Below are 23,721 nucleotides of genomic sequence, written 5' to 3' on the forward strand. Positions count from 1 at the left end.
GGCTGCAGAGGGATGTGGGCTTTGCTGGTGCCAATGAAGCGGGGGCAGGTGGTGCTGTGACCACTGGCCCACCCACGCCCTGCTGAAGTAGGGGGGCTGTGGTGGTGGTGGAGGGCTGTGTTGGCAGGGGGCCCTGGTGCATCCCAGGGGGCCAGGCACTGGGAAGTGTGGCAGCCCATTGAGGTTGGGGGTTCTGACAGCAGGCTCAAATGACTTTGCGGTCTTTTCTCTCGCCCAGCAGCCAGTACATCTGCATCTTCCCTTTGCCCTGGGGGGCAGAGGGGGACGGTGAGATCCTCCACAGCCCCCAGCGCTGCCCCTCAGGTGCCATCCCCAGCACTGAGGGGGACAGAGGGTCCCAGCCCTGACCCATCCACCCAGCGCATGCCCCTGCAGCAGGAAGGGCTGGCACCCCACCAGGGTCCCTGCACCCTCACCTTCATCTCCACATCCCCGCATAGCTCCAGCTCAAAGCAGCCAAACTGATCCAGGACTTCCTTGGTGGTGGAGGAGACGTGGATCTTCAGGGCTGGGTGGCACAGAGGGGCAAAAGGGACATGGCTGGGTCCGGAAGCAAGGCACGACCTGTGGCACCGGACCCCAGCTGCTAGCCCTGTGGCTCATCCTGGCCCTTGGACTCCATGCGGGATGCAGTGTTTGCTGTGTCCCCGAACAGGCAGTACCGCGGCATCTTCAGACCCACAACTCCGGCGCACACAGGACCTGCGGGCACAGAGATGCCTGTGGCTGCTGCACGGTGGGCGAGCACTCCCCAGCCACGGTGCCGGCTGGCGCCGGGGCTCACTGGTGTGTACGCTGATGCGCAGGCAGAGCTGGTAATTGGCCCGGTGATGGATCTTGAAGGTTTTGACAGCCTCAAGCAGGGCCGGGGCGGACGATCTCACAGGCATGCAGCTTCCTGTTGTGCACTAGCAGCCAGACACCACCATGTAGGCATCCCCGATGGTCTCCACCTGCAGGGTCAGGGGGAGTGAGTACACCCCGGGCTCCCCACTACCCACCTCACTTCAGGGGGCTGCGCTTGCTCACCCACACCCCCCCCCCTTCGCTTGTAGACATTAAAGTTCTCGATGATAGCATCAAAGCAAGCGTAGAGATCATTCAGCAGCGTCACAACCTGGAAGGAGCAAGGGGGTAAGGGGGGCTGGGAGTGGGCACATGCCCCAGCCCCAGGTCAGCACTGCCAGGGTACGAGCCCCACCCCAATCCCCCCCGCCTCCCCCCCTCCCCCCCTCCCCGAGCCCTGCTCTCACCTGCATTGGGGTGCTCTCCGCCAAGAGGGCAGTGAAGCCCACAATGTTGCTGAAGTAGATGGTGACGCTGTCGAAAGCCTCAGCTTGCCCTGTCTCCCTGTGCTTCAGCTGCTCTGCCATGGAGCTGGCAAGGACAGAGGGGACAGGGGTGGGCTCCCTTCCTCCCCAAACTCTGCCTCCCCATTTCCCCCGCTGCGTGGGCAGCAAGGAAGGCACAGACTCTGAGATCGAGGATGCAAGGGCCTCAAGCCAAAAGGCCTAAGGCTTTTTTATTGTTATTCTACTACCGTATTTAACTGCTACAATGCAGGAGCTGAACTATGAAGTTCAAGATAACATCAACATTCACACGCTAAGCACTCATCACCCATTCTGGGAAGAGCCACAGTGTCCTGGGCTCAAAACATCAACAACCATTCCCTGTTTTCAGCTTGTAGGTAGATTAGGGTACGGCGACCGGAAAATCTTGGGCTGTAACGGAAGGTAGGCGTGGCGAAAGGAGCAGGATGTGTCATTATCGTGCGAGTTCGTACGGGACAAGACGACTATATAAGGCTGTTGCGCAGTTAAATAAACGCCATTTGTTGCATCCTCACATTGGTGTCAGTGCTCAATGGCCCTGGGGTGCGGATAGCCTCAGGCCAGCCAGCAACCGAACGGAGCTTGCCGCAGACAAGCGGCAACAAATGGTGACCCCGACGTGATTGCTGGGCTGGCGGACCGCAGGCGGTCGGAGTGGGTTCGCGAACCATGGAAACCTTGATAAAGGTGATTTCGTTACTGGGCGGGGAATTTAAGATTTCTGTGAAATCGAAAGACGTAGCCCAGTGTGTGGACCGTCTCGTTAAAGGGGGGGCGGTGGCAGGACCGGCTGATTGTTTACAGCCGAATACCTGGGAGCGGTGCTCGATGCAGCTCGCTGAGCGAGCTATGGCAGCGGGTTCTGCCAAAGAATTAAAAACATGGGGAGTTATCTTGTGGCTGCTACGGGCTGCGCGGGAGGACTGGGCGACATGGGATGTGGCTTGGGCGTGTTTACATGGGGTCTACCCTGACCAAGACAGAAGTGGCAGTGGTGAAACTCCTCCAACATATACTCTCTGAGAGAGGAATTAAATATGACGAAGCTGCGTTAAAGCAGTTACTGTTTTGGGCAAAAGATAAAGGACATTTTACAACCTTTAATGATGTCTTTGAAGTGCCTTTATGGGAGAAGATTGGTGACTCTCTCTGGAATGCGGTGTCAAGTGGTGATAAGGAAGCCTTTAAATTGTCTGCTACATGGAGGCTGGTTAGTGAAGCGTTAAAAGGAATAAAAGCAGAGAAAGTCGTCACACATACAGCTTTTATGGCTTTAGGACCACAGGCGCCTACTACCCCCTCACTGTTTGCGGGACCAACACCTCCCATGGCCCCGGTGGCTGTACCAGTGGCAGCTCCTTTATCACCGTGGGTACGGACGGCTCCGAAAAAAGCTGAGGAGCGGGGAGCGAGAAAAATAGATACAGATCCATTAGAACCGGTAGTGCACCCTAAAACACGAACTCGATTTGGACTAATTGATTCAGACACTGAACAGGAGACTTGGCCGAAACCCCCTCTGAAACCCCCTCCTCCTCTCATTGATCTCTCTACGGATGAGGCTGAGCAGGAGGACAAGAAGGAGGGTAAACATGCTTCGTATCCACCTTTACCGGATTCGCCATTTACAGAGTCAGCAGTACCAGAGTCACAAGGACTTAAAGGACTGTTACCATCACGAAATGGACACGAACTTGACATGACAGAGCTTGGTAGACGACTGGAAGAATTAAAGACGGAATTGCAGCAGCACCGTCCAGCCAACGCCTCGGGACACGTGACTATGTCTCCCCCAAAAACCCCCCTCTGTGTTCGAGACAAGTATTAGGGCCACCTCAACCTCCTTTACAACTCCCTACTCCACCTTTAGATCAGGGCGGGGGGGGAGGTTTGCATCCATCTGGTAATGTGGGAGGTGAGGGAGAGGGTCAGCTTCCGCCCGCGTATACAGGGGAAGGGGGGGGAGGTGAGGGAGGAGTGAAATGGAAAGGGGTCATTCGAGATGTGTTATTAGAAGGAGTTATAATTCCACAAGCATATCCGGTGATTGTGGGTGCGGGTCCTGAGGGAAGAAATATTTGGCAACTGTTAGATTGGAAAATTGTAAAAGAAGCATTATCACTATAGTTAGCGAAAGACAACACAGGTGAGGACTGCAGAAAAGTTGTTGCAGGGATGGCAAATAGTAATACCACCTTAACTGAGCTAATGGATGCTTGTGAGAAAGTAGGAACCACCACATTTCAGATGGAGCATTTAGCAAAAACTTTTGCGGCGGCAATTAAGGTAGTTCATCGTTGTTATACATGCTAACAGGAAGGTCACTTTAAGAAAAACTGCCTTAAGAAGTTGAAGCTGAGTGGGAGAGAGAACTCTGTTTTGATGTGTCATTGCTGTGGGAAGCTAGGGCATTTTGTGAAGCTGTGCAGGTCTCAGTATAATGCTCAAGGTCAGCTGATAACAACCAGCTGCAGAATACAGGGAAACTGGAGAAAGAACGCGGGGGGGGGGAACTGTATGCTGACACAAATGAATCTTCCCAACCTGTTCCAGGCCTATGCAGTTAACTCGCAGCCCAAACCTCAGGGAGCGCAGGACTGGTGTTTCCACACGGGGTTAACCTGTGCGGCTGCCAAGCCTTGGACCTGTGGCAAACAGGGATAATGCTAATGCTGATTGTCAAAAGGTCATTGAAGCTTTACCTGAAAAAACAGATTTGAATGCTATGATAAAGGCATGTGCAAAAGTGGGTACTGTGGAACATAAGGCTCAAGTTATGGCTGCGGCCGTACTTGGGGCTTACGTCGTCACAATTGCAGTCTCTATTCCAATTGTTAGCAGGGGACACAAATTTAACAGCACCACGACACACTACTTCAGAGGTACAGCAACTGATTACAGAAATAGAAAGCAGGCTACATTCCAAATTTGTACATCGTATTGATTTGAATCAGGAAATACAAATTATCACTTTGTTTGATAGGCAAATTCTGTATGCAATAATTGGTCAATGGAATTCAGAATGATCAGATTCGTTACAGAGCTATTGGCACAGATTATTCATCAAAGGACGGATGCGATGTCGGGAGCTTGTGGCCAGAGATCCCTGCATCACTAACCGTTCCTATTTTGCAGCTCAGTATTTTGAGTGGTGTATGGCTAATAGCTTTGCTTTGCAAACAGCTATGGAGAATTTCTCGGGACAGGTTGTTTACCACTTGCCCTCCCATCCTGTTATAAAATTGAGTGCGGAACTTCCAATTGCCACGGGAGTGTGGTGCGCAGACACTCCTGTGGATGGAATTACCATTTTTACGGATGGATCTGGGAACACAGGCAAGGCGGGCCTTGTCTGGTATTCTGATGGCAAGTGGGAATCTATGGTAGTACAACAAAAGGGTTCACCTCAGGTGGTAGAATTACGAGCTGTATTAAAAATATTTCAGAATTTTCCCATTCCCTTTAATTTGATTACTGATTCAGCATATGTAGCTGGCATTATAAAGCAATTGGATAGATCTGTTATAGAGCATATATGTAATCAGTGTGTTTTTGAATTGCTGCAAGCTCTGTGGCAAGAAATTCAAATCCGAACTGCATTGTTTTATGTTTCACATGTAAGAAATCATACTAATTTGCCTGGGTTTATTGCAGAAGGCAATGCTCGAGTGGACTCTTTGGTTTTTCATCCTAAAACAACCATTTGTACCAGAGTGGAAGCAATAGCACAATTGCTTGTCAAAGTGCATAAAAGGATTACAGACATTACCGGACTAGACTCAGATGCTATCTATTTACCTATCAGAAAGGAATATCTACAGTGGTTAACAAATCAGTCAACTCTTTTTCAAATGGCCTTACAGGACTTTACTGGACAATTGTTAACACATTTGCCAAAACATAAAAAGCTACAGTTTATTTGCAAACAGGATTGGGAAGAAAAACCTATCAGATCAGAGATACCTATGACTGGACTAACTGTTTTTACTGATGCAGGAAAGCGATCACATTCAGCAGTTATTACCTGGCAAGAGGATGGACAATAGAAACATTGCAAATTCTCAGGACAAACTGAGGACTCATTGCAGACACTTGAATTTTTTGCGATATATCAGGTTTTTGTAAAATGGACCAATAAGAAATATGCGACTTTACACTATTTTGCTACAGTTGCATCAAGCAATAAACCTCAGAGAGATACCTTATTTTGTCACCCACATTCGTAGTCATCAATTTGATCAAGATTTGAGCATTGGAAATAATAAAGCAGACACACTTGTATCCTATACGCAAATATCACCAAATTTATTTGAACAAATACACCTATCCCATCAATTCTTTCATCAATTAGCGAAAATGTTAGCGAAACAATTTCACCTCACCATGGCACAAGCACGTGAATTAGTTAGTGTTTGTCCTAGTTGTCAGAAAATTGGCATGGGAATTGGAATAGGGGTAAATCCTCGAGGATTGAGTGCGTTGCAACTGTGGCAAATGGACGTTACTCACATTGCAGAATTTGGAAGGCTCAAATATGTTCATGTATCTGTTGATACGTTTTCACATATAATATGGGCAACAGCACAAACTGGGGAAACAGGTCGTCATGTCAAATGACATTTACTTGCTTGCTTTACAAGTCTTGGGGTTCCACAACAACTTAAGACTGATAATGGACCAGCATACTGTTCATAAATTTTTCGTCAATTTTGTCAACTATGGGGTATTACACATGTCACTGGGATTCCTCATTTGCCTACGGGTCAGGCGATTGTGGAACGTGCTCATAGTACATTGAAACAGCTTCTGCAAAAACAAAAAGGGGGAGAGGAAACTGAACCTTCTGAGAGACTTGCAAAAGCTGTTTATGTACTTAACCATTTAACTTTAGCAGGAGATAAGGAGCGACCCCCAATTGTAATACATTGGGAGGCAGTTCGACAGGGAGCAAGCTATGTGCAAAACAAAGGCAAAGTGTGGTATAGGGAACCAGGTACTAACGAATGGTTGGGACCAGGGGAACTATTACTAATGGGTCGAGGTTATGCTTCTGTCTCTACAGGCGCAGGAGTACGGTGGATTGTTTCTAAAAGGATGATTAGCCACATTATTAGAGGGAATAGTTTATATAGTTGTGATTATAATTATCATAGGGATCTGCGTGGGTTGTGTTGAGGCAATCATTGAGAATAGTATATGGAAGTAGTGAGATAATAAATCTAACTACTTCCAAAGGGGGAAATTGATACCGGATGGTTTAGCAACGGTTTAGCAAGAGTAGGCCTCAGAGTAGGCTCTAAAAGGCCTGATCTGTGTTACCTTTAAACAGAATCAGCTTTCCTGTCAGTAATTTTCCTTTCAGCTAGAATAACAGAGAATAACAGTATGTTCTGAAGTAAACTGCATGTTTTGTAGGTAGAGTCTGCTTATGGGAATGTTTATAATAGGCATTATCCTACTTGTGTTACCCTGTTTGTTTGCATGTTTGCAGAAAACTGTGCAACGAATGGTCAATACAACCTTTGTGGCTCAACAACAGAGAGCAGGATTTATGGGTAACCAAGGCTGGGATTCTCTGACTGGGCTCTGCGAGACACAGGGAACCAGGTTTAAGTAAGAAACAAAAACACAGAATTAAGATTCTTGGGGAGGGGGAAGGATTCCCAGACGTAATTCCTGTCAACTACCAATCTCACATTTTACATCGCCCTCTTTATTCTTTAAATCATTTTGCCCGGGGAGACCAAGAGCGTGCCCCAATTGAGCGACATTGGGGTCCAGAGGTGCCAGAAGTGGGCCCCCCAGTCAAGGTTCGGTTCCCTGGGGCAGCGGAGTGGGAAACAGGTTGGGAGCTGCTACATCACGGGAGGGGGTATGCCGCCATCAAACGGGATGATGTTATACAGTGGGTCCCTACACGCTGTTTGCGCCCTGATTTAAAACAAAATCCTAACCCGAAGTAATATGTACGCTGTCCGAGCTTTATGTTTTGCAGGAGTACCTGTGGGGGAAGCCGAAACAGCACCAGCCTCGACCTTCAGACGTGAGGAGTCATGACAGTACAGAGAGTCTGGTAAAGCGGCGGGGCGCCAAGAAAGATGAGGAACGGCGACCGTTGCTGAGTGAAACAAAAGCTTTAAACAATGCACTCATGATTAGCTTGCTTTTGCTTTGCATCTCAGGAGTTGCAGGGGAATCTTACTGGAGAACCTGGGCTCGGGATGTTGTATCCGCCAGCTACGCTTACGCTTTGATGCAAGGCTCCAGAATCAGCGATACGCTTTACTTTGCATGACTTGAAGCATGGGGAGGGGGAAATGTAGGTAGATTAGGGTACGGCGACCGGAAAATCTCGGGCTGTAACGGAAGGTAGGCGTGGCGAAAGGAGCAGGATGTGTCATTATCGTGCGAGTTCGTACGGGACAAGACGACTATATAAGGCTGTTGCGCAGTTAAATAAACGCCATTTGTTGCATCCTCACATTGGTGTCAGTGCTCAATGGCCCTGGGGTGCGGATAGCCTCAGGCCAGCCAGCAACCGAACGGAGCTTGCTGCAGACAAGCGGCAACATCAGCTCTGTGTTCAGAACTGACCTTCAACACGTTTACTTCTTTCATGCCTCAAAAGGCCCTGTGAACTGGTCTCGGCTCCTTTATCTTAGAAGCAAGCAAAAACTATTCTCAGTGCAGTGTTCCCAAGCAAATCTTCTGCTCCCCAAGTAAAGCACAGCTGTTTGCAGGCCGAGGGTCTTCCACACCCCACCCCCACCCTTGCCCTATACCAGCACAGAGAACTGGTAAGGGACCCCATGCTTGCACGGCAGCAGGTGCATACTGACCCCACACGCTCCCATATCTCCCCCTCTCACTGGGGCAGGATCTAGTAGAGGAGGTTCTCCGCCTTGTGCTTTTCCTTCAGGTAGGCCTGTGTCTGCTCCTCCACCAGCTTCTCCAGGTTGTTGGCGTACTGCTCCATGCGTGACAGCAGGTTGTCCAGGATGCTGGTGCTGCCCTCCCTGCTGGGGCACAGGCAGTTGGCACCGTGGGTGGGTAGAGGTGTCCCCCAATCACCCCCATGGCTGTCTCCACTCCCACCCAGGGCCACCTTCCCTGCTCGCCAAACACCCACTTGTTGAATCTACGGGTGAAGATCTTGATCTGGCTGAAGTTGGAGCGCTCGGCTGGCTCCTGCACCCAGCAGCGCTCCATCAGCACTGACAGCTCCTCGCTGTGCACTCCAATGTTGATGGAGGGGTGGAAGAAGGGCTTCTGGCTGTTCTGCACTTTCTGCACAATCTCTGCCAAGGAATGGCTGACAGTGAACACTGGACCCGACCCCGCCCCCCCCCCCCCCCGTTTTCACTGGGGTTTGGTTTCAGTTTGTGGCCAGCCATGGTGATCAAGGCCCTCAGCAGTTAAATCCAGGGCAGCTGACCCTGGCTGGCCCACAGGTGTATTCTATAGCATTGACATCAAGCTCACTATAAAAGGGAGGGTTTGCTGGGGGGGGTGTGTGTTTTTGTTTGTTTTGTGTTTTTTTTTTTCTTCCCTTCCCTTCCCTTCCCTTCCCTTCCCTTCCCTTCCCTTCCCTTCCCTTCCCTTCCCTTCCCTTCCCTTCCCTTCCCTTCCCTTCCCGTTTGTTGTTGTGATTCCTGGAGCAACTTGCCAGTGATTTGTGGATGAGCATGTTTCTGTCTGTTTTGTGTTGTCATTTATATTGATTTTCTTCATTTCATTAAATCTGGTTAACTTCATCCTACAAGTCTCCCTCTCTTTTTCACAATTCCCTTCCTCATTTGGGGAAGGGACATTGGGTGAGAGAAAAACTGCTATTGTTTAGCCCTGGGTATGGGCTAAACAAAAACACCCCCACACCCCCCCAGGGATGGGACCACCCCATGCCCACCCTCACCTTTGGGGCTCAGGTCCATGCCCTTAATGTAGAAGGGGCTGTTATGCAGGGCGACCTCCTGCATGATGATGCTAAAGCTGTAGATGTCAGCTTTCTGTATGCCTGGGATGGGCAGGTGCCCCTTCTGCAGCAGCTCTGGGGCCATCCACAGCTTTTTGGGTGGGACACAGCTGCCCTAGGGTGAGCGGAAGCTGGCCAGCCCGTAGTTGGTGATCTTCAGCATGAAGCAGCTGTCTACCACACAGCTGGATGACTTGAGGCTGCCATGGTGGTTGATGATGCTGTTGTGCAGGAAGGCCATTCCCTGGGACAGATGGATATAGTGAAGCTGGCACCCCTCAGGCACCCCCCTCCAGCCCCTCGCTTGGGTACCTTGATGTTGTTGACGAGGGAGTAGCGAAACATCCAGTCCAGGTTGATGTTCTCATTCTCCAGAACATCCTGGGGCAGCACATTCAGCGGGTCCCACTGACCACCCAGGATGGCGGCACTGGCACCAGACTCACTGAGCACCCAGCCATGGGGCACTCTGTGACACCCACCCTCTCCCCTCCACCAGCCTCTGACGCCTGTTTGGGCAGCTCTGCCATGAGTCTTGTGGGGCTTGGGTGGCCAGCAGCATCTACAGCCCTGTCCTCAACACCCAGCCCAGCTGGGTCACCAGGAGCGTCTAAGTGTCATCCCCCGGTTTCCCCCCTATCCCCTTACCTGCAGGCTGCCCTGTGGGCAGTACTCAGTGACGATGCACAGAATCACAGAATCAACCAGGTTGGAAGAGACCTCAGGGATCATCGAGTCCAACCGTTGCCCTTGCACTACCCTGTCAACTAGACCATGGCACTAAGTGCCATGTCCAGTCTTTTCTTAAACACATCCAGAGATGGTAACTCCACCACCTCCCTGGGCAGCCCATTCCAATGTCTAATGACCCTTTCTGAGAAGAAATTCTTCCTAATGTCCAACCTGAACCTCCCCTGGCGAAGCTTGAGGCTATGTCCTCTTGTCCTATTGCTAGTTGCCTGGGAGAAGAGGCCGACTCCCACTTCACTACAACCTCCCTTCAGGTAGTTGTAGACTGCAATAAGGTCACCTCAGAGCCTCCTCTTCTCCAGGCTAAACAACCCCAGCTCCCTCAGCCGTTCCTCATAGGTCAGACCCTCCAGACCCTTCACCAGCTTGGTCGCCCTCCTCTGGACTCGCTCCAACACCTCAACATCTTTCTTGAAGTGCGGGGCCTAGAACTGAACACAGTACTCAAGATGCGGCCTCACCAGTGCCGAGTACAGAGGGACGATCACTTCCCTAGACCGGCTGGCTACACTATTCCTAATAGAGGCCAGGATGCCACTGGCCTTCTTGGCCACCTGGGCACACTGCTGGCTCATGTTTAGCCGGCTGTCGATCAGCACCCCCAGGTCTCTTTCCGCCGGGCCGCTTTCTAACCACTCTTCCCCCAGCCTGTAGAGCTGCATGGGGTTGTTGTGGCCCAAGTGTAAGACCCGGCACTTGTTCTTGTTGAACCTCATGCCGTTGGTCTCGGCCCATCTATCTAACCTGTCCAAATCCCTCTGTAGGGCCTTCCTACCCTCCAGCAGATCGACACTGCCACCCAGCTTGGTGTCATCTGCAGATGGTGGGGGGGGGGGTCGATGCACGCCCCAATGAAGTGGGTCAGATGGTTGAACTGGATGTCCCGCATCTGGAGGCGGAAGCGGAGCCCAGACAGTGCTGAGGTCAGGGGGGATGTGCGCTGCTGCTCCCACCAGCCCCCGCCCCTCACTGACAGGACTGGCCCCTGCACCCCCAAGCAGGGTGTTCACCCCAGCCCAGACCCCCAAACCTACATGTTTCAGCTTGAAAAGCACCTGCTGTATCAGCTCAATGAGCTTCTTGTTGACATGCTTGATGGCTACCACATTGCCCTGAGGTGCCAGGGAGGGGAAAGAGGTCAGTGCCCACTGGGTGAATTTGGGGAGGGGAGGAAGGTGATGGCATCCTGCAGGGTGGGGGTGCAGCCAAGGGGGAGCGCTCCAGCAGGGCTGGGGGGGTTTGGGGGTAGAGCTCAGCTTCCCCACTGGCCATGCTGACCTTGAAGTGGCCTGTGTTGGCAAAGATCTGGTACTTGCCATGGGTGGTCATCAGGGAGCCATAGCTGGAGCCACACTGTGGGGAAGGAGGGGGTTAGGGATGGGGACCCCGGGGCAGAGGGTGACAGGCACTGATGGAGGTGGGCAGGGACACCCAGGGGTGTACAGGGGATGGTGCAGGACAAGCTCTGAAGGGACAGCACAAGCTCTGAAGGGTCAGCACAAGGTCTGTATGCTCTGTAGGGAGTGTGAAGTCTATAGGATGAGATATGGTGTGCTGCAGGGAATGGAAGGGGGCATAGGGGATGTATAAGGTGTGGCTGTGCAGGGGGCAGAGGGCTGCACAGGGGCAGGATGAGATGTGGCTCTGTAAGGGATGAAGGGCTGCATAGAGGACAGAGGGCTGCATAGAGGATGGATGAGGTCTGGTGCTCTGTAGAGGATTCAGGGCTGTGTAGGGGATGGAGGGTCACGTAGAGGATGGATGAAATGTAGCTTTATAGGGGATGGAGAGCTATGTAGGGAGGGAGGGCTGTGTAGAGGATGGATGCAATGGGGCTGTAGCTCTGTAGGGGATTGACATGATGCAGTCCTGTAAGGGAGGAGTGCCGTGCAGGGAGGGAGAGAGGCACAAGGTCAGGAGGAGGGTGGTGCCCCAGGACTGGCAGCTCTCATCAGGGACAGGGTGAGCCAGCTGCCCGTTGCCTTGTGGTACTGCTTGGGGCTCCCAAATTGCAGCTCATCCCAGCGGATCCTCCAGAGCATGCTGGCAAGCTCCTTTTCCAGCATCAGCTTCTTGGGGGGCACATGGGTGTCAGGCCCCCACAGGCCCCTGTCCTGCCCGCTCCCTCGCCAGGCTGAGGGGTGCCTGGTGCCCAGGCAGAGGCTCCCCCAGCCCTGACTGACCTGAAGATGAGGAAGCTGGAGATGCCAAACATGATGAAGGTGAGGCCAGTGCCCAAAGTCACAATTGCCAGCATGGAGGGGGGGGGCTGCAGGCAGGAGGGGGTGTCAGCGTGACCTGGCTGGCCGTGAGCACTGGGTTCCCATGCACCCACAGGGAAGGGTGCTGGGGACCAAGGGATGTGGGGACCCAGTATACCCACTTTTATCACAGGAGGGGTCACCTACATCAAAGACACAGGGTGGGTTGTCCAAGGGGGGGGCCCTTTCACACAGGGAATGGGTCGGCCCAGCCAGTGAATCTGCTTCTCCACACCTGAGTAGTGTCCCACCACCTACGGCAAAGAGAGCTGAGCCCACGCACCCCACTGGACCCCAGCCCCAGCTGCCAGCAGGACCCTGGTGCCAGCCTCCACCTCATACTGCCCGCTCTTGGGGTCACCCATGGCCCATAGGTTGAAGTTGGTGTCCCAGTTCTCCCCTGCAGGAGAAGTGAGACCCAGGTGGGATGGGGACTGCGTCCCACTGCCACCATGGCAACCCCATCCCAGCCGCCCCTGTCCTGTCGTTACCCTGGAACTTGCAGTCCCGCATCTTCTCGATGATGTGGGTAGTGTTTTTCTTGGAGCCACCCTCCCGCAGGGTCTCGTTCAGCACCATGGCGTACAGCAGCATCCCATCATAGAAACACCCTGCCACCAGGTTCATCTGTGGGGGAGGGTACCTCAGCGCACCCATAGCCATGTGCATGGGTGCACCCTGTCCCCAGGACTCCCACGCCAGGGCCGTGCATGCACCCACGGCCCCATAACCCCACACTGGGGCCATGCATGCACCCTGCTGGGATGGCACTGCCTGTGGCTGTTCCCACCAGGGATGGACCCTCTGGCATTGCCTGTGGCCATGTCTCACCCTCTGCACCCTGGTGAGGTGCCACAGCCCCATGGGGAGGGTCCCCACCACCTCATCATGCAGGGGGACTCGCTCACCAGGGAGCAGTTGAGCTGCACCCCAAATTTCTGATTGGCTCGCAGGATGAGCTGGGTTTGGAAGTGCTGGTACTTGGGGTTTTGGGGCTCGTAGTAGGTGATCACCAGCACCATCTACAACCAAGCACAGCACCCCAGTTCACGCACTGGGGCCAGGCTGGGGAGGCCCCCGTCCCCAGGCACAGCTCACCTGGAAAGCCTCGCGGCAGCCCCAAGTTCTAGCCCAGGCTCTGCTGCCAGGGCTTGAAGGGGTCATGGGCAGAGTCACCCCACAGGCTCCCCCTGAAGATGTCCAGGTAGAAGAAGACATAGTCGCCATTGGTGAGGTTCTACTGCTGTGCCAGCTGCATGATCTGGTGCAGCATTTCCAGCGGCCCATGGAGATACATCACTGCTGGCAAGATACAGGGCATCAGGGGGGTGATGCCATCCCACCCTGGGGCACCCCAGCCAGGCGTGGAGTGGGATGCTTTCCCTTGGGGCAACTGGGTGGAGCAACCCTGGGGGCACGCTCTGCAGCTGCGGGGAGCAGAAGATGGAGCAGGCAGATGGGGCAGGGCTCAGCTCACCGCCTTCTCATGCCATGTGCCTCATGGCCACAGAGCCTGCTCAGCCCCATCGCCCTCGCTGGCCCCAACCCACTCTTGCCCCATCAGCCACCTTGGGTTGAAGGGGCCAAAAGGAGAATGTTCCAAAATATGGGGCAGACACCCCGTGTGTGCTCATGCACAGACCCCACACACACCACTCTGGCACCCATGTGCATCCCACTCCAGCAAAAGCCACCCGGGGATACCTCTCCTGGCATCAACTCCCTGGCTGCTCCCCACCAGCCCCAGCCAGGGGACCTGGGGGCTGGGAGAGGTGTCAGGGCCATGCACCAGAGGCCCCTGGGGAACCCAGGCTGGGGAACAGGACAAACCCATGTTTGAGTTTGTGGCTGGACAGTCGTGCGGCAGGAATGCACAGGTTCCCGGATTTCAGCACCTTCGGTGGCTGCTGGCGCTAACTGGAAACAGAGCACCTTGCTGGTGTGACCAACACAGCGGTGGGGTGCCCAGGACACGGCCAGCCACCCCATGTGCCCCCACCCGCTGCTGGGGGCTCAGCCAGCTCCAATGGGATGCCCACCCGGGCGCTGCGCGGGGGGCACGGGGGAGCTTGCACAGGGCACTGTGGGGACAGGCGCCCGAGACTGTCCAAAACCCCCCCAAGCAGGGGCCCTCCTCTCCCTCACGGAGAATCCTGCCACAGCCTCCCCCCCAGAAAACCAGGGCCCCTCCTCCAGCCAGCCTGGCTGGGAACCCAGGATTGAGCAACAGAGGAGGCGGCAGCAGTGGGCACCAGAGAAATGTCACACTCAGGCACTGGCCCCAGCGTGCAGCCCTTCTGCATGGGACCCAGCACCCCGTCTGGATTCAGAGTGCAGGGAGGGCTGGGAAGAGCAAGGAAGCCCCGTGCCCCGGGATGGGGTCCCTGCGCCCCGGGATGTGGTCCCTGCTGCCAGCAGGCACCTGGCCATGCAGGCAGCAGGGCTGGCAGGTGGTCGCCCACAGGGGCAGACAGGCAGCCCATGGGTGGAAGAAGAAACCCAGCGCAACCATCCTGGGCACAAAAAACTCGCAGCAACATAGGGAGCTGCTCCTGGGCACGGGGGAGAGGGAAATCATGGCATCTTGGGCTGTGCATGAGCAAAAGCCCATTTCAGGGTCAGAAATGGTTTCCCTCCGAGTGCTACAATACCTCAAATAAACACTCTCTGCTTCTCCACTTCGCCAGTCCTGCACCCAGAAATGTGCCATCTCCCACTCCCCAAATTGCTCCGCCAGGACAGACAGCCCAGCATCTCCCCAGCACGCGGAGGCTGAGGGTCTCCCTGTGGGGACACAGCATGGAACCCTCCCCATCCCAGTGCAGGCACCAGGAAAAGGCAGCATGTGGCACCGCATGGGCTGGGGAGCCACAACAGCTGGTGGCAGATGGTGGGACACCCTGGGCAGCCAGCCCCCGCAGTGGCAGCAGCAAAACCCCCCCTGGTCAAAGGCCACTGAATGGGGGAGGACGGTGCCTCGACAGCTCTCCAGGGACAAGTTGCAAGAGCCATGCAGAAGGGAAGTCAATGCTCGGGGCTCTCCATAATGCTGGCAGCTGCCTCCAGCTGGCAGCCTCCTGCCTGGCCAGCAGCACCCCTGCCTGCTCACGCACCCCCTCAGGGGTCAGCGAATGGTCAAAGGCAGCTTCAGCATCACCGAGGACAAAGGAAATGGGGTCCTGTAAGGCTGAGGTGCATGCAGCCCCCAGGCATTTATTTAGGGGGTGTCCGTGATGCAGGAAGCGGAGTGCATGGCCCCGGGGTCAGGCAGGACCCCAAGCACGCAGATGGGGTTGCAGGACACTGTCTGACCCCTGCATGATGGAAGAAAACCCTAAAGTGAGGGTGAATCCCGGTTTTGGGCAGCAAATCCCTGCATATCCCGGCTTCAGGCAGCCCCACCAGTGCAGGGCACTGCAGCGCAGAGACCCCCCCCCCATCCAAGCAGCTGCCTCACAGCCACAGAGACTGCGGGGATGAGGACCAAATGCACTCCTCTCCCGGCGGCAGCACCTGGCCATCTACCCAGGCAGGGGACCTGGGCTTTGCAGGCAGATGCTCCAGTAATTCCCTCAACCACAGCTCTAATTATATCAGTGCTTTTGCAAGTGGCAGGAGAGATGTGGACCCCCGCACATCGCCCAGGCACTGTCGAGGCGGGCAACGAGAAGTGCAAGGCAGCCATACATGGGACAGGGTGATGCACCCACATCCCCTCACACCCGCTCTTTAGAGCTGCGAACATTGGGGATCAGCAGCTTCAGGGGCCCACAGTGTGGCAGAGAAGCGGCTTTCCCCAGGAAAGGTTCACCAACCTCCTGCCCATCACCTCGGAGAAGGAAGGTGATGCTAAGAGGGATAACGTGGTATCATTGCAGGGCACGGACATGGATGCAGCTGCGACCAAAGCTCCTGTTTCCCTCTCCATGCCATGCCACACAGGGGTGGGCACCCCTGGGACAGCCTTGCAGGGTCCTCACTCCCTGCCCCACACACCCAGGTTAGGGAAGCATCTAACGTCAGCATCGCAGCCCTGAGCACCCATCCCCATGGGGCCAAGCACCCAGCCCCACACCCTGCCCCCAGCTCTGGACTGTGGCCAGAGGGCCCAGATCCCCCTGCATCCTGGCTTGGAGGGCCCCCAGGTCTCTGCCCATGCCCGGCTTCCTCCTTCAGCCCCCAGCAGCCATGACCCTCTGCCTGCACCAGGAGGGATCAATTCCCATCGGGGTGATTTACAGTACCAAACTGGAAACGTTGATGGGAATCGGTGATTTTAGCCTTTTTCCCTGCGTGGTCCTTTGCCCGTCTCATGCGAAGCTCCACACCCCATGGCTGGTGATGGCCCACACAGGGACCCTCCATCCCAGCCCCTCAGCCAAGCAAATGAGAGGGGCAGCCACAAGTTGCTTAGCTCCTGCAGCCCGCCATGGGATGCCCAGCCCCAGTGGCCTCAGTCCTGGGGGAACCCTGTCCAGCACCCCAAAGCGCCCCAGCCACGTGCTCCTAGCCTGGTCCCACGCAGCCTCAGCCACATCTCCCGCTGGCCCATCTGGCTTCACTCCTCCCGTCTCGATGTCCTTCTTAATGACACAGCATCTTAGGATCCATTAAGAAGCATCATGGAGTGGCTGGCTCCAGGATCAATACACCCCACTCATCAATAATGAAAGAGCATCAGGCTGCCCTTGCTCTCCAGCTGCCTCTGTAAGCCCCTCCATTTCCTCCTGCTCCCAATATAGCCACTCTCCCAGGGCACTCGCAAGGTGCCAAATTGACTTATTCCTCCATCAGCAGGGTGGGGCCATCCCCAGCCCCGTCCCTGGGGTGCAGGAGGGACCAGCACAGCCCAGGGCACCCAGGTGCCAGGCTGGGGCGGGGGGGCTCTCCCTGAGCAGGGTGCGGCCGCCTCAGCATGCTGGCACCAGGCTGCTCTGGGCGTGTAACTGCAGCCGGCGCTGCCCTTCAGCTGGCCACGTCCACACCATCACCTGCAGCCTCCAAAGTGGTGGCTGGGTCCAGCCTGCTCCTGAGGACACCCTGATCCTGCTAACGCAGAGGGCAGGGTGGCCCCGGTGCCCCTCACACCAATGCATCCCACCAGGGTGAGGGTCTGCCCCAGCTCTTCCCCGGCACAGGGTGACAGGGGGACCCTATTGCCCCCTGCCCTGCCCTGGACCTCCCCGCTGGCACTAGGGTGGCCAGAGGGTCCCAGGGACCACCTTGTCCCCTGTGCACCCACCAACTGGGAGCCGCCAGTGCAGGTCCCGCTGCTCCCCCAACCCCACGGCAATCAAATGCGCCTATCCCTTGCTGTGCCCTACATACAACCTGCTTTGCTCACCCCTCCCCATGCCCCGCACGGGTCCCACTGCGCCCCTGGCCCCTTGCTGTGCCACACACATGGGTCCCACTGTGCTCACCCCCTGCTGCACCCCACATAGGTCCCACTGTGTCCTCGACCCCCCACTGTGCCCCACACGGGTCCCACCGTGTCCTTGGCCCCTCACTGCACCTCACAGGGGTCCCACTGTGTCTTCAGACCCTTGCTGTGCCCCACAAAGGTCCCGCTGCCCTCCTCTTACTTTGCCCCACACATGTCCCACTGCCCCTCCAGCCCCTTGCTGTGCCCCACATCGGTCCCACTGCATCCCTGTCCCCTCGCTGCACACCATGGAGGATTTTGCTTCCTCCTCTCCTTGAGCCCTGTGCGGTTCCCCCACGGGGAGCCCCCTCTGCTCCTCCCCCCGGGCGCTCAGCCCTGCCCCACGCAGGGTCCCCCCACGCCCTCCCCCCTCCCCATGCCACGCCGCCCCACGCACCGCGCCCGTTGGCCTTGATGAAGTGGACGGCGGCGTCGGGGCTGCCCTCGTCGGGGCAGTAGATGTGGTGGCGCACGGTGAGGTTGCTGCCGTCCTGCAGCTCCTGGTAGACGCCCTCAACGGTGAAGTAGTAGGGTCGGTCTTGCGGTCCACGTAGAGCAGGACGGCGCGGGTGCTCCAGTTGAAGTGGGCGTGGAGGTGGGAGACGAAGGCACCCAGTTTAGGGGCCGAGGGCCCGGTACGCACCGTCGTGCTGCAATGTTCCCGTTTGCAGCTGAAGCCGGCCGCCACCGCCCCGTCGGTGATGAGCGGCAGCCGCAAGTGCAAGGCAAAGAGCCCCAACGAAAGCTGCGGGGTAGACGCAGCCCGGCTCAAAAAGGACGTCTGGATCGTGGTAGAGCTTCAGGTCCACGGCGTTGAGCGGTGCCACGTACTCGGAGCAGGCGCCCTCCAGCTCCGAGCTCATGAACTCGACACGCACCGAGAAGGGCCGCGGCAATAGCGGCGGCTCGCCCCGTTCCAGCGCTTCCAGCGCCAGGCTCAGCGCCGGCCCCACGCGCGGCCAAGCCCATGCGTAGCTCACGTTGCGCTCCGGCAGTACCACCGCCACCGTCAGGATGGCGGCCGCCCGCCGCCGACAGCAGCAACGGCAGCCGCAGAACCATGGACCGCACTGGCGCCACCGCCCGCGGCTCCTGCGCCCTCCCCGGGCGGCACCACCCCGGGCCGGCCAGCGCCCCCTGCCGCCGCTCCCCGCCCGGCCGGACGGCACGGGGACCGGCGGCACCGCGGAGCGAGGGGGCAGTGTCCCCAAAGAGGGGGTCTGGGGAGGAGGCGCTTCGGGTCTGGCGGTGCCCGGTGGGGGAGGGGTGGAGTTCGGGGTGTCCCCAGTGGAGGGGCTGGGGAGGGGCTCTGGGGTCTCTAATGGGGGGTTTAGGGAAGAGGCACTCCAGGGCTGGCGGCCCCCCATTGGTGGGGATTGAGGAAAGGGTGCTTGGGTTCTGGGGGTCCCCACCAGGGCTTGGGGAAGGTCCTGGGCAGTGGGGTGCAAGGGGGTGATGGGGCCATGGCAAAAGGGTGTCCTGGGGAGGGGTGTCCCCCTGGGACTGGGGAGAGGGGGAGGTTGAGGAGGCACATGGCTGTGGGGATGTGAGCACATGGCAGCAGCCAGCTGGTAGGGAAGGGGACATTCTGGGTGCAAGTGTCCTCACCAGAGATTTCAGGGAGGTCTTGGGCTATGGGGCGCAGGGGGAGTCGGGCTCTGGGGAGGGGGTGCCTGGGATCTGGGTGTCTCCTTGGGGACCATCCAGTCTCCTGAGTGTGGGTTTCCCCACTGGGGGTGGGGTTGGGGAGGTCCCTGGGGATTTGGGGTGCAAGAGGACAATGGGGGAGTCTAGCCAGTGGCTGCACAGGGACACTGTGGGTCCTGCTGGTACCGCTGGCCCTGCAAGGTCCCACGGGGATAGGATGCATGAGGGATGCTGCACTAAGTGGTGGGCAGGGGGTCCCTGTCCCTTCCTGGGATTTGGGGCAGGCCACCAGAGCTGCCTGTGCGGAGCTGCGGGCATGGGACCCCCGAGTGCTCCAACACAGGTCCTTCCGCAGCCAGGGCTGCCTGGAATCATGGCCCCTCTCACTGTCCCTGCTGGTGCCACTGCAGGTGTCCCCGCCATGAGTGACAACGTCCTTCCTGTCATCGCGGGGTTGCGGAGCTCGGCTCACCTGAGCCGGGGGGATTGGATTGCTGGCTATAAATAACCCAGAGTGGTTGCAACACAGAGCCGGAGCCGGCAGCGGTGCCTAAGCCAAAGGACAGTGCTGCCACAGGACGGTGAAATCCAACGGGCAGCGAATATAGGTGAGAAAGGAGAAGCTGGGAGGGTCTGGAAGAGCTTCCCCATGGGGTGTGGGACTGGACATGGCAGGTCGGTGACAGTCCTGCTGGGGACCACAGCCTCAGCAAAATAGCCCCTGTTGCCGAGGGGGTCATGGGTCGCTGATGGTGCCTGGTCCTGTGCTCCCTGCGTGCCCCCACACCAGGCAGCCCAGCCCCGGGGCTTGTGTCCTGAGCCACGGTGGCATCTCTAAGCCTTGGGCTGGGCTCACTCGGTGGCAAGGGCCAGGGTGCACCGTGGGGCAAAGGGGCTGGCAGCAGCCCGGGTGGGAAAAACCTTCTCCGACCTGTCACAGAATCACAGAATCAGAGAATGTTAGGGATTGGAAGGGACCTCGAAAGATCATCTAGTCCAATCCCCCTGCCGGAGCAGGATTACCTAGATCATGTCACACAGGAACGCGTCCAGGCGGGTTTTGAATGTCTGCAGAGAAGGAGACTCCACAACCTCTCTGGAACAGTGTTCAGTTACCCTCACTGTAAAGAAGTTTTTCCTCATATTTATGTGGAACCTCCTGTGTTCCAGCTTGCACCCATTGCCCCTTGTCCTGTCAAGGGATGTCACTGAGAAGAGCCTGGCTCCATCCTCGTGACACTTGCCCTTTACATATTTATAAACATTAATGAGGTCCCCCCTCAGTCTCCTCTTCTCCAAGCTAAAGAGACCCAGCTCCCTCAGCCTCTCCTCATAAGGGAGATGTTCCACCCCCTTAATCATCTCCGTGGCTCTGCACTGGACTCTCTCTAGCAGTTCCCTGTCCTTCTTGAACTGAGGGGCCCAGAACTGGACACAATATTCCAGATGTGGCCTCACCAGGGCAGAGTAGAGGGGGAGGAGAACCTCTCTTGACCTACTAACCACACCCCTTCTAATACACCCCAGGATGCCATTGGCCTTCTTGGCCACAAGGGCACACTGCTGGCTCATGGTCATCCTGCTGTCCACTAGGACCCCAAGGTCCCTTTCCCCTACACTGCTCTCCAACAGGTCTGTCCCCAACTTGTACTCATACATGGGGTTGTTCTTGCCCAGATGCAGGACTCTACACTTGCCCTTGTTATATTTCATTAAATTTCTCCCCACTCAACTTTCCAGCCTGTCTAGGTCTCTCTGAATGGCAGCACAGCCTTCTGGTGTGTCAGCCACTCCTCCCAGTTTGGTGTCATCAGCGAACTTGCTGACAGTGCACTCTATTCCCTCATCCAAGTCATTAATGAATATATTGAATAGTAATAGTACTGGTCCCAGTACTGACCCTTGAGGGACTCCACTAGATACAGGCCTCCAACTGGACTCTGTCCCATTGACCACCACTCTCTGGCTTCTTTCCTTCAGCCAGTTCACAATCCACCTCACTGCCCGATCATCCAGACCACACTTCCTCAGTTTAGCTGCGAGGATGCTGTGGGAGACTGTGTCAAACGCTTTACTGAAATCAAGATAGACCACATCCACAGCTTTACCATCATCTATCCACCGGGTTATGTCCTCATAAAAGGCTATCAGGTTGGTTAAGCATGACTTCCCCTTGGTGAAGCCATGTTGACTGCCCCTAATGATCCTCCTATCCTCGATGTGCCTAGAGACAGCACCAAGGACAAGTTGTTCCATTACCTTTCTGGGGATGGAGGTGAGGCTGACCGGTCTATAGTTACCCAGGTCTTCCTTCTTGCCCTTTTTGAAGACTGGAGTGATATTTGCTTTCCTCCAGTCCTCAGGCACCTCTCCCGTTTCCCACGACTTAGCAAAGATGATGGAGAGTGGCCTAGCAATGACTTCCGCCAGCTCCCTCAGCACCCGCGGGTGCATCCCATCAGGGCCCATGGATTTATGGATGTCCAGGTTGCTTAACTGGTCCCTGACCCAGCCCTCATCAACCAAGGCAGATTCCTCCTCTATCCTGACTTCCTCTGGGGCCTCAGGGGTGCGGGGCTCCTCAGGACAGCCTCCAGCAGTATAGACAGAGGCAAAGAAGGCATTCAGTAACTCTGCCTTCTTTTTATCCTCTGTCTCCAGGGCCCCCACCTCATTCATCAGTGGGCCTACATTGCCTCTAGTGTTGGTTTTACCTGCAATGTATTTGAAGAAGCCCTTTCTGTTGTCCTTGACCTCTCTTGCAAGGTTTAATTCCAAGGAGGCCTTAGCTTTCCTAGTTGCCTCCCTACATCCTCTGACAACAGACTTATATTCCTCCCAAGTGGCCAGCCCCTCCTTCCATGATCTGTACACCCTCTTCTTCCACTTGAGTTTGCCCAGCAGTTCCCTGTTTAACCATGCAGGTCTCCTGGTACCCTTCCTTGACTTCCTACCTGTTGGGATGCTCTGATCTTGAGCTCGGAAGAAGCAGTCCTTGAATGCTAACCAACTATCTTGGGCCCCCTTACCTTCTAGTACCCTGTCGCATGGGATTTCCCCTAGCAATTGCTTGAAAAGGCCAAAGTTGGCCCTCCTGAAGTCCAGGGTTGTGATTCTGCTAGCTATTCTGTTCCTGCCTGTCCTGGTTTGGCCTAAACCAGGCCGATTTCCCTTTCAGTGATTTTTACTTTCAGCTAAGTCTCCTCTAAGTAACTGCACTTTCTGAAACTAACTGCATGTTTTTGCAGACAGTGTCTGCTTCCAGGACTGATAACGCTCGAAGTTTGTAGTTATCACTGAGGCACCGGTAGGGATGTTGTGCAGAAAGGCTCTTGCTGTACTTATTCTTGAGAGAAACCAAGGTCACTGCTGAATTCCTCACTGCTTACGAGTGAAGAGCCGAAGGGGGGTCGCAGCTGCAGGGGGGAGCGGACAGGGCAGGTGACCCAAAATTGACCAACGAGGGTATTCCATCCCATACACGTCATTCTCAGTATAAAGCGGGGGGATCACGAGGGTCTCGCTCTCTTTCTGCTATGGCCGGTGTCCAGGGAGGACTCCGTCTGTTTTCCTGCTGCCCCCGATCCCGATCCGTGCATTCCTGAATCCAGCTCTCGACCGTCGCTAGGCCCAGGCTGGGCCTTCCCGGAGCCTGCCCTGCAGTGCCGGTGGTGACGTGGCTGACTTCAGGGGAGCTCAATCTTGGTTTTGTATATATATTTGTATATATTTGATTATTTCTATTATTATTATTATACTTTTTTTTTCATTATTATAGTTTATTAAAACTGTTGTAATTTTCCAACCCAGAAGTCTCTCTCCCTTTTCCCTTTCCCTTTGGGGGGAGGGGGGGGGATAACAGAGGGCATCTGCCGCAGGTTTAATCGCCAGCCCAGCTTTAAACCGTGACAGATTTATTGGCGCCCAACGTGGGGCTCGAGAGAAGCTCCGACAGGTTGCTCTGATAAGTCGAATCCCAGCTCCAGTGGGAGGAGACCCGGAGAGCTCAGCCGAGAGAGTATCAGATTTCTTCCTTTGAGATTTACGAGGGGTTGGAAATTAAAACAGATAGCTAAGATGATAATGTTATTTGTGAGCCTTGTGTTACCTCTTTTCTTTATAAAGCTTGTTTTAGAGTTATGTGTAATGATACCTTACTTGCTGTATGCGCTGTGTGTTGGTGCTTTCATGTGGTTTAACAGGGCGTGCTGGTCGAAATGTGTCTTTTTGGTATGGGTTTTGGTACTGATTTATGTCATGATAAACCGGGCAGTTATTATTCCGATCTCTTATCTCTATGATACAATGATG

The 23,721-nt window shown here is 55.6% G+C and overlaps 1 pseudogene; it reads right to left on the reverse strand.

Moving 5' to 3' along the window:
• Nucleotides 1-205: 205 nt before the first annotated feature.
• On the reverse strand, nucleotides 206-19,130 carry LOC137675714 (atrial natriuretic peptide receptor 2-like; annotated as a pseudogene).
• Nucleotides 19,131-23,721: the final 4,591 nt, after the last annotated feature.

This window comes from Nyctibius grandis, chromosome W (genome assembly GCF_013368605.1).
Source record: "Nyctibius grandis isolate bNycGra1 chromosome W, bNycGra1.pri, whole genome shotgun sequence".
Taxonomy (NCBI): domain Eukaryota; kingdom Metazoa; phylum Chordata; class Aves; order Nyctibiiformes; family Nyctibiidae; genus Nyctibius; species Nyctibius grandis.